The sequence below is a fragment of the Vanessa tameamea genome, chromosome 10, assembly GCF_037043105.1.
Source record: "Vanessa tameamea isolate UH-Manoa-2023 chromosome 10, ilVanTame1 primary haplotype, whole genome shotgun sequence".
NCBI lineage: Eukaryota > Metazoa > Arthropoda > Insecta > Lepidoptera > Nymphalidae > Vanessa > Vanessa tameamea.
In genome coordinates this window covers 4,470,576-4,484,706 of record NC_087318.1, presented here as the reverse complement: position 1 = coordinate 4,484,706, position 14,131 = coordinate 4,470,576, and the positions used below count along the sequence as shown (strand labels likewise).

At 28.9% G+C, this 14,131-nt stretch overlaps 1 protein-coding gene and 1 long non-coding RNA gene across 6 annotated transcripts in view; one reads left to right on the top strand and one right to left on the bottom strand.

Moving 5' to 3' along the window:
* Positions 1–6,306, bottom strand: part of LOC113403747 (cadherin-23) — a 37,149-nt gene extending 30,843 nt beyond the window's left edge. For all 3 annotated transcript variants that reach the window (XM_064216061.1, XM_064216063.1, XM_064216062.1), the window contains exon 1: positions 6,145–6,306. The gene's annotated coding sequence lies outside the window, so the exon portion shown is untranslated. The remainder of the gene's footprint in view (positions 1–6,144) is intronic.
* Positions 1,151–2,924, top strand: LOC135193464 (uncharacterized). Of its 3 annotated transcripts, none has more exons than XR_010309249.1 (5): positions 1,151–1,577; positions 1,671–2,104; positions 2,226–2,299; positions 2,451–2,626; positions 2,713–2,924. It is a non-coding gene; the product is annotated as an uncharacterized LOC135193464 (long non-coding RNA). The 3 variants fall into 3 exon arrangements; XR_010309250.1 differs by having other exon boundaries at positions 1,257–1,383; positions 1,468–1,577; positions 2,451–2,924; XR_010309248.1 differs by having other exon boundaries at positions 1,175–1,577; positions 2,451–2,924.
* Positions 6,307–14,131: the final 7,825 nt, after the last annotated feature.

Genomic DNA, 14,131 nt, shown 5'->3' with positions numbered 1-14,131 from the left:
AGTAGGTAATTTTGTAAGCCCGCCTATGTATTTTACTCTCATCAGATATTCTACCGCCAAACCGTATAATTACAGGCATAAGGGATATAACATCTTAGTTCCCGAGGTCACTGGCGCATTGGAATGGTAGGAATGGTTAATATTTCTAACAGCGGCATTGTCTATGGGTTGGTGGTGACCATTTGCCATCAGGTGGCCCATTTTCCTGTCCACCTAAATATATATACAGGGTTATTGGTAATTCGACGTATTCCCGTTAAGAGCTAATAGGAGTGACTATTTGCAATAATTTTAACCCCCATATGCATCATGCAAAAGTGAACCATTTTTGAGTTATCACGTTTTTTAGATTTTTATATACATATATATATATATATATATATATATATGTATGTATATATCTTATGCTTCTATATAATGAAATGCCGCTACATTTACGTTACAAAAGTCCTAATAAATAAAAATTAATATTGGTACGCTTGTTCTCTATGCATTGCTAAACCATTCATCCGATTGTGATAAAACTTTTTTCTGTAGACCCTTATGCTACCCTTGCGAAGCCAGGATGGGTAGCTAGTAAAAAATAAATAAAATATGCGCGAAAAATGATGACATTGTTTTGAAATAATCTACATAACTGATATCGATAAGATTTAAAAGAGATTTGCAATGACTTGCGTAAAATGTTTTGATGTCACATATTATTAACCGTTCAATACCTACATTAAAAAAATATATTTAAAAATTAAATACAAGAACTAGTAGTGTTGATGTGCTTTTATTGAGTGCAATAAAAAAAAATATAATTATTATTAGTATAAAATATTATTTAACTTAATAAGTTCGAGTAACGAAAGAATCAAATATAGCTATATATTATATTTACTCGTAATCATTTATAAATTACTTTCTAGTGATACTTAGTAGAAAACCATAGATTTCTTAGTACTGTCATTTGAACCATTGTTTAAACATCCACCACAGATTAATACCTACATACATCGTTCATTCATCTTGATATCATTCTATAACAACGTTCCGTATGCTTAGAAAATAAAACGTTTCAATGTTTTGCTAATTATTACATTACGTTTACGAGTGATGAAAGTAATTGAAACTGTTATTTTGTATAGATGTATACAAAATTTATTACGTCGATTGCAGTTTTATGATTTAGCACATTATTTAATGTATCTTTACTTATAATATACGTGTAACAAAACGTAAGTCTCGTTCGTAAGTAGTCTCGCGCATAATTTGAAACCGGAGCAACAAGGTTCGACTTTGCTAATATCGTCTTGTACTCGTACATTATTATAAAATTATTTTTTGATGAATCAGGAAAAAAGGAAACGTTCTGAGAATTGGAGTACTGAGGAAAAAGTAAGAACTTTAACGTAAATTACTTCAAACTTGAAATCAGTCCTTAAATAAATTATGTACCTAATTCTAATATAAAATTTATAGGATATACTACGTGAGATGATTGGGCAGTCACGCCACATAATAGAAAATCGGTGTACAAATGCTTCCCCCAAGAATAAAAAAACTCAAGAGTGGAAAGATATAACAATGATGTGTTTACTTTTTTATTGCCTAGGTACCGTACCTATCCTTATTATGCGTTGCTTTCTTAATAAAAATGATCAACATTGATTAAATATTTTCAGATTAAATGAACTGACGGGAAAGTGTAGGTCAGACGGTGATGTCAAATTAGCGTGGAAGAGGATGAAGCTCACAGCTAAAGCCAACTTGTCCAGTCATTGGCAAGATTTAGCAAAGACGGCGGGGTGGAAATAAGCCTAAGTCGCCTTCACAGGAAGATCTGGCAACAATGAATATTGTTCCATGCGATTTTATTCTCGAATAAAATCATTTTGAAAGTGATGCTATGAGACCTGTGATAATAATAATAATGTTTTTTTATATTCAAAAAATAAAACATTATTTATTAATAAAATGTATATTTAACCATCAATACTTGTAGGTTGAGTTGATTGTTTTGGGCCAAAAAAGATTGAAATGGAAGCGGGGCCAAGTACAGCTGTACCACCGGTAGAATTTGAAGAAAATAATGAGGTATAAGTTGAAAAGGACCAAGGTAAAATAAATAATTTTGTCTATAAGTTGTACTATTGTAATACTTACATATACATGAGATGAATTTAAAGGATTTAATTAATTTTCTTTTTAATAACTATAAATAATTAAAATTCTTTTAGGTACTTCAAATAGTGTAAATGTGGGAACTGCTACAAAAAAAAGTTTTATGTAGAAAAAGTGATCCAAAAAACAAGTAACATAAGAATATATTCATATTACTTGCTTTATACAATTTTGTTTTATTTCTTTAATTAATTAAACAATTTTTAACAACATGTTTGTATTTAAACTATTGACTAACCTTGATATTTAACTAAGTAATAAAAAGGTTAAAAATTTCACAGAAAAAATAAAATGGCAGAAGAAATATTGCGAACCAACAGTGCATTTAAAGAGAAGCAGTTGGAGATGTTAGAAGTGGAGCATCAATATAAAATTGAAACATATAAATTAAAAATTAAAACTTGAAATTGATTTACTAGAAAATAGTAAGAAGTCCAGTGCTCAGTAATTATTAATTGTAAGTGAATTTTAAACATAAAAAAATCATTTATAATATATAATTTTGTCATTATATTTATGATTATATGTAATTTTGAATTTCAGGTTCTGCTGAGCAGTTAAAACTGTTATTTATATAAAAATAAATTATAAAAAAGAGAATTTTATTACAAAATGTGGAAATTTTTAATGATTAAAGATATATAAATAAATAATTTAAATTAAAAATGTCTTTCTATGAATTGCCGCCTCCTTATATTTCCACGTAAATTGTTTTCAATTGGTTGAACTAACGGTTCAGAGGTTTGTGAGTTAAATTGATGGCTGTTCAGCTCAGTATTAAACACATCTTCTTTCATATCAACAGCAATATTATGCAATACAGCACATGTCACAATAGTTTTTCTGGCAGTTTCAATATTGCAATAATGCCCTCTTAATAAACACCGGAATCTCTGCTTCCATATACCAAAACATCTTTCTACAACATTTCTGGTTCTAATGTGAGCACTGCGGTATCGTTCCTCTTGAGATGTTGTAGGGTTCACTACAGGAGTACACAAATACGGTGTTACAAGCATAGCCACTGTCTCCTCTAATATGAGTACAGTCAATTGCACCAATTACTGTAGGGAAGTTAGCTATTCTACGAAATTTTTGCATTGCTCCCTCTTGTTCTGTTAATGTAGCAGGTATTTTTATAAATCTATTTGATATTTGAGCATTGGCGTCTGCAACTTTTTTACACGTTTGACTTATAAAAGGTTGTGAGAGTCCATGTAAATCGCCTGTGTCATCCTGGATCTATAAAAAAAAACAATAGCGTATATTAGTATGAAACTTAGGGCATAATTTAGTACACACTAATACTCGTACTAATGTGATACATTCAATTTAAGACTTTAATCCACTTACTTCATGTCGAACCCAGCTTCGTAATGCGCAAACGACTTGTATTTCGGGAGACACTGAGCAATATCTAGGATCTCTGGTTAAATCTTCCCTTATTAAAGTCAATTATTTTCTTTGTGTAATGTTTGTTAAACCTATACTTTTGCTTGAAATCTTCATCGGATAGCTCAATGAAAGTATTTCTTCGCAGACGATTTCTGTTGTTTACGCGTGGTGTTTGTAACAACTCGGTGACTTCCATGTCCTCGATATCCATTAAATCAACCATGTCCATGTCCATTTTTTTTTACGTTAAAACAATACAACACAACAAAAAGAAAATAAAATTATCAACTGATTATATGTAACTTTTAAACTTATAACAGAAACTTTGACAGATACGCAAACTTTGACATCGTAAAACTAGAGTCGCTGAGGTTTAACGTTAGTCCACAGTATAATCTATGGTTTATCGCTAAACCATTTTTTATAATAACTTTTTTACTTAAACCCTAGTTTAAGCCCGAGTTTTTAGTTAAACCGCTTTTTGTAATGAGACTGATAGGGTTTTGACTTAGAAAGGATGTTGTGGGTTAGGAAATTTTGTACTCAATACCTTGTAGGGATATATTGATTAATTTGATTTATCGAGGGCTCAAATTTCGAGTGATAAACGGAAGGGAACAAGTACAGCTGAATTATGTTGAGTCACACAATATTACATAATTAAGCACATAACGGTGCTTGCCCCGGATTTTAACTCAGAATCATCAGTAAAGATTCACGTTTTGTAACCACTGAACCATCACGGCGTTAAAAGTTCAGATCGTTTGTTTGATTGTATATCTGAACTAGGCACATCATTTTTGTCGTCGCTCGTACTTTAAATTTTATGAAAATACAAATTGTTTTTTTTTTTTTTTATTTCTAATAGTAAGTAAAAGGAGATTTAAAAAGTGTGGAAATTTTAAATGTTCTTGGCATTGTGTTTATTTATATTTTGGCTAGAAAAATTTCATTAAGATTCTTAGATTAAGTACGTTTATGTAACGACTATGGGAATGTCTATACCGCGAATTTCTGTTATAATGATTTTTTAACAAATATATATATATATATCAAATGTAATGCGTAAAATCTAAAATAAATCACATCGTTAGTTATATATTTAAAAATTATAAAGTCATTCGTAATTTGTTTTTTTTTTTTTCTCTATCAAACTACCCACAATAAATCAAAAATATAAACTACACTAAAGCTAAAATGAATAATACATATTAAACAAATAAATACTTTTATAGTTTAAAATAAATGCGAAGCCAAAAAAAAAAAAATTAAATAACTTCCTTGTTGCTATCCAACCCTTTTTTGAGTCATTACCAATTGATATTTTTACGGTCGAACTATTTGTTACATGTTTAACTGCATTATGTGTAAAATTCTGTACTCATAAGTGAACTGTAATGTTCTTGAGAAAATAAAGTTCTTTAAACCTAATATTTTATGTTTTTTCATAAAAAAAGAATTATTTTAAACGAGACTTATAATGCCTTAGATAAAATATAATACCTATATATTGTATACATTTTTCTGATAAGAATACTAATAAAAAGCGTTGCACAGCTGGCATAGATCATTTCTGATGAACATTTGATTTCGTTTAACGCTAAATCATAATTATGATATAAAAAAAAATGTTGTTTTATAATTTAAGCAGTGTGTTGACATTCAGTCATCAGTTCGATATAAATTTATATTTTATTCAATAAAAGAAACACCATAAAAATCTAAGCGATTGTGCAAACAAAAATAAAATATATATCCGTTTATTAATCGCTAATGAGTAACTTTCAATTTGTAATTTTTTTGGTGCCATAGTCAACATCTGTACCACAGATTAAAAAAAAAATCTATGTGTCAAATTTTTGTAATAATGAACTTTCTTTAGCGGATAAATGATAATTTGTATGGAAATAAAATTTGCTGACCCATAAATTGTCGATCTGTCACGATCTACTTACCGGTATGATTTGTTTACGGCTGTACAAGTGTACAGCGATTCAGACGACAGGTTCCATGTTTAGTTGTGGTATTTCTGCTATGTTACGTACGTGGTTTATACGAACTAGTATAACTGTGTTTAAGGATAGCAGGAAGAGAAAGACGGAACTCAGTGTAGTCATATATTATAGCGATTTGAATACATGATTATTTAAATATTTTTTTCAAATGATATCAACCTTAATTTGTTTTGTGTTTTATGGCATAGATTTAAGCGATTAACAGTGAAAGTTTTCATTTTCATATATATTTTTTTATTAATTTATATACTAAAATTTATTATTTATTTATTTTTTCACTAATTAATTATTTCATTCATATTTTGATATTATATTCTTTAAAAGTTCATATACTTTTAAGTACCCTAAGATAATTTATTTGGTTTTATTATTTATATGAAAAATATTTGTTTTAAACTGTTTTTATAATATTTTATTAAAAAACTTGAAATAAAATAATAATTAAAAAATTAGATTATAATAAGGTTATATTTAGTATTTAATTGTACTTTAACACAATTTTTCAAATATTATAAGTTTTTAAAATAATAAATTTAAAAAAAAATAATATAATTTACATATTTACCAAAATAACCAATGTAAAGGCGCGTTAAGAAATAACAACACAGTTTCAATTTCAATCAGCAACAAATGTAATCGTTCACTGCACTTCCTTTTGCGGTGCGCGGGCACCTGCACCGGCTGGTTGGCTATGACTGACTGCGTTAACCGTATAGAGTATACCATAAGCCCACATCCCTCTTTCTTTAAAAGCCTTTATATAAACACTTAAGCGACTACTTACCACTGAATAAAATATAATTTTATATTCATTACTTTGAGTATATTTTAAATTGCTTTAAACTGTTTGTACGGTGTCTGGAGAGTTTGGTCACTGTAGAGTTCAATAATCATATCGAACGATTGAACTTTGAACTGATTATTATGACTTTCTTAACATTGTAGATTTTTTAAAAGTAAAGGATCCGCCGGTGTGGACACGAATAGTTATTGCTTACGAGTTTTGAGTGAGTCTCGATTGTGGTTTAAGTAAATAAATTCTATAGGCGAGTATTATTATATATTGTGTGTATATTACAGACAATATATACATAATATATAACGCAAAGTTGTAAATGATACGAATGATAATGAATAAAAGTTATTTTTGACACAAATAAAAAAACGACTTCCATGACATAAGACAGCAATCGCAGTTGATTTGCTGGCATTTATTGAAGTTCCGTTGTCTGTCTACGAAATACATTATAAGGTCTCCACAAAAATGTAATGTGACCATTTCCGAATAAACCTCTTTCGAACTAAAAAAATACTTTTTAAATTTCGATAACGGGGGCATGCTCGAATATACATAAAGAAAATATAAACATTTAAATTGTGAACCTTCTAATTTTTTAAAGTCGACCAATAACAAACAGTAGGTTTCTGGTACCTTATACCATATGTCTTTTCCATGTCGACAAACACGAATAATTAATGTATTATAGTTTAAAGAATTAAAAAGATTAACAAATTTCTTATAATTATCATAGGCTCCAAATGTCTTTGCAAACAAACAATGATCACTTAGTATTAAAGACCGGCACCATTCTTGAAGTAAGTAAAAGAAAAAGTCATTAAATTTAAAATTCGAAGAAAGACCATAGCTTGTGCTGTTAGAATTTGGAACAGTCTGACATCGGCCAAGCGTGACACTCCCTCGGACGTAGTGGACGCGCACTGACCGTGACGCTCAACCATATGCTACGTGGTCCATAGATTAAATATTATTAAAACTACATTGCGTTTACCTGTTTTCTTGGTAATCATATTGTTTAGTAGTTATTTACTGTCTGCTCTCCGAATTAAATATTACACTATGAATGAAATCGCAACATGTAACGTATATCGCAATTCGCTAAGTTTTGCATGCTACAATTGCAAAATTGTGGTTAAGCGTTGAGTTGCTGTAATGTAGTAATGTACTCATTAGTGCTCTCTTTCCATCACCGAACTCTGTAAGCTAGGAATTGTTTTAAGATATTGTTATATGATCTATCAGTGAATTATTTTCTAACTTAAGTTTATGTCAAGAAGTAACTAATTAGTGATCGTAAACTTATATTATGAAGAGGATAATTTTGTTTGTTTGTATGCAATGGCTAATCTCTGAAACAATTGAATTAATTCTAATAAATATGTACAGCAATTTGTTATATTTCTTCGAATGAATTCAATCATCATATGTTTTTGGTTTGGATCTTATTTTACCAAACAAGAACGCAAAAGTATGTATACTTTACACATACAAAGCTTAAATAATATTAATGAAAATTCATCTTGAAATAGTAATAATGTTTGCCCTTTTGCATTCGTGTCAAAGCTGAGAAGATAATGAAATTAAAGAATATTATTCCACGCAGGTGAAACCTCAGGGCACAGTTAGTATTGAAGTAATTTTTATTTTTGAATTTATCTGTATTTCTTTGATACTTTTAAATGAGTTTATATCTAATAAACAAATAATTCCACGAAATTGATTTTATATGAATAAAAGTATATTATACGGTTATAGATCGTAATATATATCCATGTTGGAAGATATTGATTAGTAAAATAGAACAGGGTTCAACATGTCCGGCTAATGCGTTCCCTAGTCGTGGTTGGCCGGTGTCGTGCACCGTTTCTGTCACGCCGTATTGGCTTCGTGAACACCATTACACGCATCTGCACTTGTTACACTGATAACTGTATAATTGTTACTCACTATTAGGTAATATTCACACGCATGTTAATTTACATTGGAACTAAAAACGACTTTCCAATTTGAAAGAAAAGAAAGTTATAGTTTATCTACTAAGTGATTGATTACAGGTTTTCTAGCATATTTAATATATATATATTTCATTTTTTTTTTCATTTTTGTTCTTCATAAATAAAATATTTTATTATTATATTATTTTTTTCCTAATTTTTAGGGTTACGTACAGTGGCGTAGCATGGGGGGGCGGAGGGTGCGGTCCGCATCGGGCGGCACTTTGCCGGGGGCGGCAAAAAAAAAAGTTAATTTCTTTCAGTGTTTTTTTCGTAATTTTTTTTGTTGTTACCAAATACCAAATACCCAGGTACCTATGCAGGTTCTATGCATGGGTGATGCAAGCGCAAGCTTTCTCCATAACTATTATTTAGGAAACTTATTTCGTTTCAATGTTATTTAAAATAAATATCAAATCCGTCTCCTTACGCATTCTTTGTACTTCACCGTAATACTGTAATGACATACCGTCGTTTCACATCACACACAGGATTGATGACTTTGAGTAAAAAGCAAGATATAAAAACAAGCTTTCGGATTGTTGCCCCAATTTGTCGATTTCGTATTTCGATTCTGCGTATCTAGTTTGCAGTATCCTTTGATGAATACTTAGGCAGTATATACTTATATAATAGTTGGTAAACGGCCTTTTGAGCTAAAAGCTACTGATAGAAAATCAGCAAAGATACGCGTTACGGTTATGCGTACATTGTTGCAACACGAATTACAACTTGGAGGCAATCGACAGCATTTTTTGCTTACAGTACCCCTAGTACGAGTTTCAATACTTCATGCGTTCAGGTTAGTGTTATTCAATAAAAGTACTCTTTTTACCATGCCCCATTTTTATAATGGATTGCAAAAATAAGACGGCGGCAAATTTGGAATCCGCACCGGGAGTTAATGACCTATGCTACGCCACTGGTTACGTAGCCAAATAGCAAGACGGAACCTAAACAAATTCGATACCTTGGAATCTATTAGCACTAAAAACTTAGGTGACATTTTGAAGAAAATTATTGAAAATTGAAAATATAGATTATAAAGAAATTACGAAAATTAATTGATTAATGCACTGCATTGTTTTTAGCGACTGTGTTTTTACAGGCACAGAGGATATTATATCTTAGTTCTGAAGGTTAGTGGCTCATTGGTCCGTCCGCCTACCTATATAATAAAAAAAAAGTAGGTACTAATTTGAAAACCTAAAATAAATGATTATTATTAAGTTATTGCCTTTAATACACAACCCTTTTCTTACTTTTTTCACTAAGGAAACCATCACTGCGCGCATATTTCTCACTTTTTTAAATGTTGTACCTACATAAAACTGAAGATTCTAATATAAAATACCTGAAAAAGAAATAATTATTACAAATAAAAATACGTACGTTAAGTTAAAAACAATTTAAATATATAATAATTTAAGAAATAAACACAGCAACAGTGTCCGATCTAGATAAATAAATATCAGTGTTTTAGACATCAGCGCTTGTCCATATAAATCAAGTTTACAAGATATCAATTTATTAATCTATTCTTTAAATCTTTTATATTCGGTTAAAATAAATTCGTGTAACATAATATGTACCACTATCTTATTTAATGTTATTATAAAACACAAAAAAAAACTTTGAAGTAAATAAAACCTTTTATTTTGTTACATTACACAGAAATTTGTACATATATTTTATGTATATATATGTATGGAAATGCGCAGTAAATTGGAAACTTAAGAGCGTATTAAGCAGTTTAGACAGGTTTTTTTCTAATAAGGGCTGTGAACTAATGCTGTGTGTGTAATTCTATGAACTAATTAAAAATATATTTAATTGCACCCGTACGAAACAGGGACGGGTCGCTAATGAATAATAATCTACCTCTGTTATATTTTCTAATATTAGAGTTCAACGTTGCGTTATTAAATATATTTTTCAAACAAGAAAATTCACTTCTTAAGCTTTCATTACTGAGATAATAGAAAATAAAACACAAGTTATTTCATTATATTTTATTTTTAGATAAAGTATATTGTACATTCTTTTAACATTTTTATGATTGCTTTCTTCATAAAAATAATTCCACCTTCCATCTATCCAACAAGCAAAGGCAACGTGAGACTAGCAAGCAACTAAATTATTACAATTTATGTTTTGTATTATAAACCTTTTTGCTTTGATATAGAGAATAGAATCGATCACATTTCACGATGACAAATTAAAAATATTTCTATGGATAACATTTAATGATAAACCAATATAAAACTAGATTTATACATGCATATATCGACATTATTGTTTCACAAAAATAGTTTTCCTTACTGTTCGACTGCTTGTATTAATTATTACTTATTGCATAGTATCTAATCTCAAATAAAATGTTAGGCAAAGGTGTGGCAGACAATATGATAATATGGTATTCAATTTAATATCTATTGCAATGATTTTAAAGGCCACAATTCAATATATTTTAGTTAATAATGTTTGGAAAGGCTTTATATTGTGTTACAATAATTATATAAACTCATTAATTACGAGTTTTCTTATATCTTTTTAATATGTTTGATTTCAAATAAATAATACTTTTCTTGGTATTTATTCCAGAGCACCCTTTAAATTTAAAATTGATAAAATAATTTACGCCTAATTTCCTCTTTATCTAGTTATCGTTCATCAAAAAAAAAAAACATTCGAAATAAAATGGTAACACCATCTTTGTAATAATCAATAAGGTAGTTATTTAAATAAATTTAAAACTTTATGCATTTGTTTCTTTAAAGATCAGAAACGGCCATCGGTTTATTTTATTATTTGTTATTTATAGGCACTATTAAATTGTATGGTAATAAATTATTTTGAAAAAGTTCAATTTTATATTAACTAGCAACAATCTCTAAAGCCTGGATGAATACAATTGCACCTAAGTTACATTATTACTTTATTATTAGGTTTATAAGTAACATCTACTAACACAAATCCATCACAATTATTTAGAATATCAGTTGTTTCAATTTCGATCAGTTTACATTATCTATAAATTATTTAGCTATGTCATTTATCTAATTTTTATTACTCTAGGAATTATATTAAAATAGTTGAGTCGATTTGTCGATAAAATCTTTTTATAAGATAACATTATAATAGAAACGAAGATAAAATATTCCATTTTTTAGGGATATTTGACAATCGTTTACGATAATCAGTATAATATAATCTGTGTATAATTAATGCTTCATTAGAATGACTAATAGATATAATTTAATTACAATTTAGATTTGACTAGAAACAATCAGTACCTATAGATTTACTTAAATTTAATTTATTATAAAGAGATAGGCATTTGAAATCAATTTAAATAAAGATAGAAACAGACTATTCTATTTTCAAGAAATTACTAATAAGCGATGTTGCACCAATTTGTACGTCCACTTTTATGTTCATGTTACTTTAATATAATATATTTTTTCTTATACCTTATTATATAGTTATACACCCGAACTATTTTAAATAATATTATTTAACTATATTAAAAAATTTACGCTATCGCCACTGTGAGATATAAGAGTTTGACTAACTTCTGTAAACACAGTCCTTCAAAGTTTCACGGGAAGACGTGACAATACTGTATTTGCAATTGTATTCCAATGATAGTTTTCCATCTTTAAAAACATTCTTTTATTTCCGTCTTAGTAAATATTAAATTTCACATATAATTATGGCGAAGCAGTGCTATTAATTATATAATTGGATACTCTTTACTTAGTAACTACTATAATACTAGACATAAAAATAGACAGTATTGGGATTAGCGATGATATTGTTTCGATAATGATATAATGGAATAATATTATAAACCCTACAAAGTGAGAAGTGTCTCTAATAGTACTATAGGTAATGTTGTGTATGAAGTGCATAATTTGACTACATAAGACGTGTCAGTGTGTTTGATTTAATATATTACAAAGATATACGTAAAAGACTTTATTTGATATGATTTTTTTTTTCAGCGTTCAGCTAGGGCTATTTTTTGTACCTCATTAAAAGATATTTAAAAAATTTTGCACAATTTATATAATTGTTTTTTGTTTTATAATTATTTGAATGATACCTGGATTTGAATGCACAAATAAATATTTTATACTGGATTTATAAGGGAAATCACAAAACTCGATAAAATTATTTAAAAGCTCGAGCCTCGAGACGAGAGTGTGCTATTACACAATTACAATTAAAACAAATATACTTGGAATGCTATACATATTTTTTACTACAAGAACTATTTATTTAATGAAACGCAGTATTTACATAGTATTTCAATTCAATGTTTGTCCAGAAAATAGTTTATATTTCATGTCGTTGCTGAAAATTTGTTAGGACATAATAAAGACGGCATTTGTATTAACTGATTTGCTGTTTAATACTTTTTTTAATGATATCTATGAGATCGATACACTATAGGATCTTTTCCAAATTGCTACATATAATTATATTATATTAGGCAGAACAAATGATGTAATAAATACTTCTGTGGTTGTTTCTTATTTTTAGGAACTTAAATATTTTACATTTTTAGTACCCACTAAATTTCCTAAGAAATATTGATTACAATATAATTATTTGTATAACATTTCATTTATATGATAAGAGTTATAACAGGTGTGATCTATACTGGCCGGTCGAAATAAGTTACGAGTATCTGTGCAGATATAGTTTTTATCAGGATGAAAAGTGCGGGCGCTAAATATGCGATATTCGCGTATCGGCTGTTATTCCGTAAATAGTCGATTAACGTTATTTGATACTGTTTTATATGAGAGAACTTACCGGCCAAGTAAGATTACGCCTATTGTACGGTGACGTATCCCGCCATCAGATTTAATTTATATGCATATTAAAACTATATATGTTCTAATCAAACGATGAGTCTCGTTCTTTTATAATTATATATTTTATTAATAGTGTGGATTTTGTACACTCGCGAAATGTACTTGAAGCTTCGATCAGCTACTGCCAGTTAGTTACTCACTTTTTACCACATATGTTTCAAACGTATTTTTTTTATTAATATAAGTGTATTATTATAATTATTAAATAGTACAGTGATAAGTTTTTTTAAGCAATTACGGTGTAGGTATGTATTTATGTAATAATAATTGTTTATGATGTACTGATTAAAAACATGTTATAATTGTATTTCTGGTGTATCTATAGTCTTCAAGCGAGGTACATGGAATAATATTCCTATTAATCTGATTCCCAAATTTCGTACATGATATAATACAATGTGTTAGAATTTGGCAAAACCGTTAATGTACGGGGAACGCAAAAGCCTTGAGGCCGCAGATGCTGTTCATGTACGGGGCTAATAACGACTTTTGCCTTAATGACGATCGCTACCGAAATTATTACAGATTTTTGAGTTTTATTCATCATTTTATGCATGGAGTTGATCGCCGAAGTGTTGCAGTTGAGTTGTTTTGCGGCGCAATGTGTAAACAGCCTAATGAAACGATATTTAGACGAGGTTTTGACATCAACGTAAAAATAAACATATTAAAAAAAAAAGGTAAATATTTACATGATATAATATATAATATTCCTGCTTTACATACTGTGTTAATGTTTTTTTTAAGATACATGTTTGATTGATGTCTCGTAATATAAGTAGGATTGATTTAATATTCTGTTATCGAGATTTTTTTTAAGGTAATCTGTATTACGACCGTCTCGAAATAAACATATGATAAAACGACATCGTG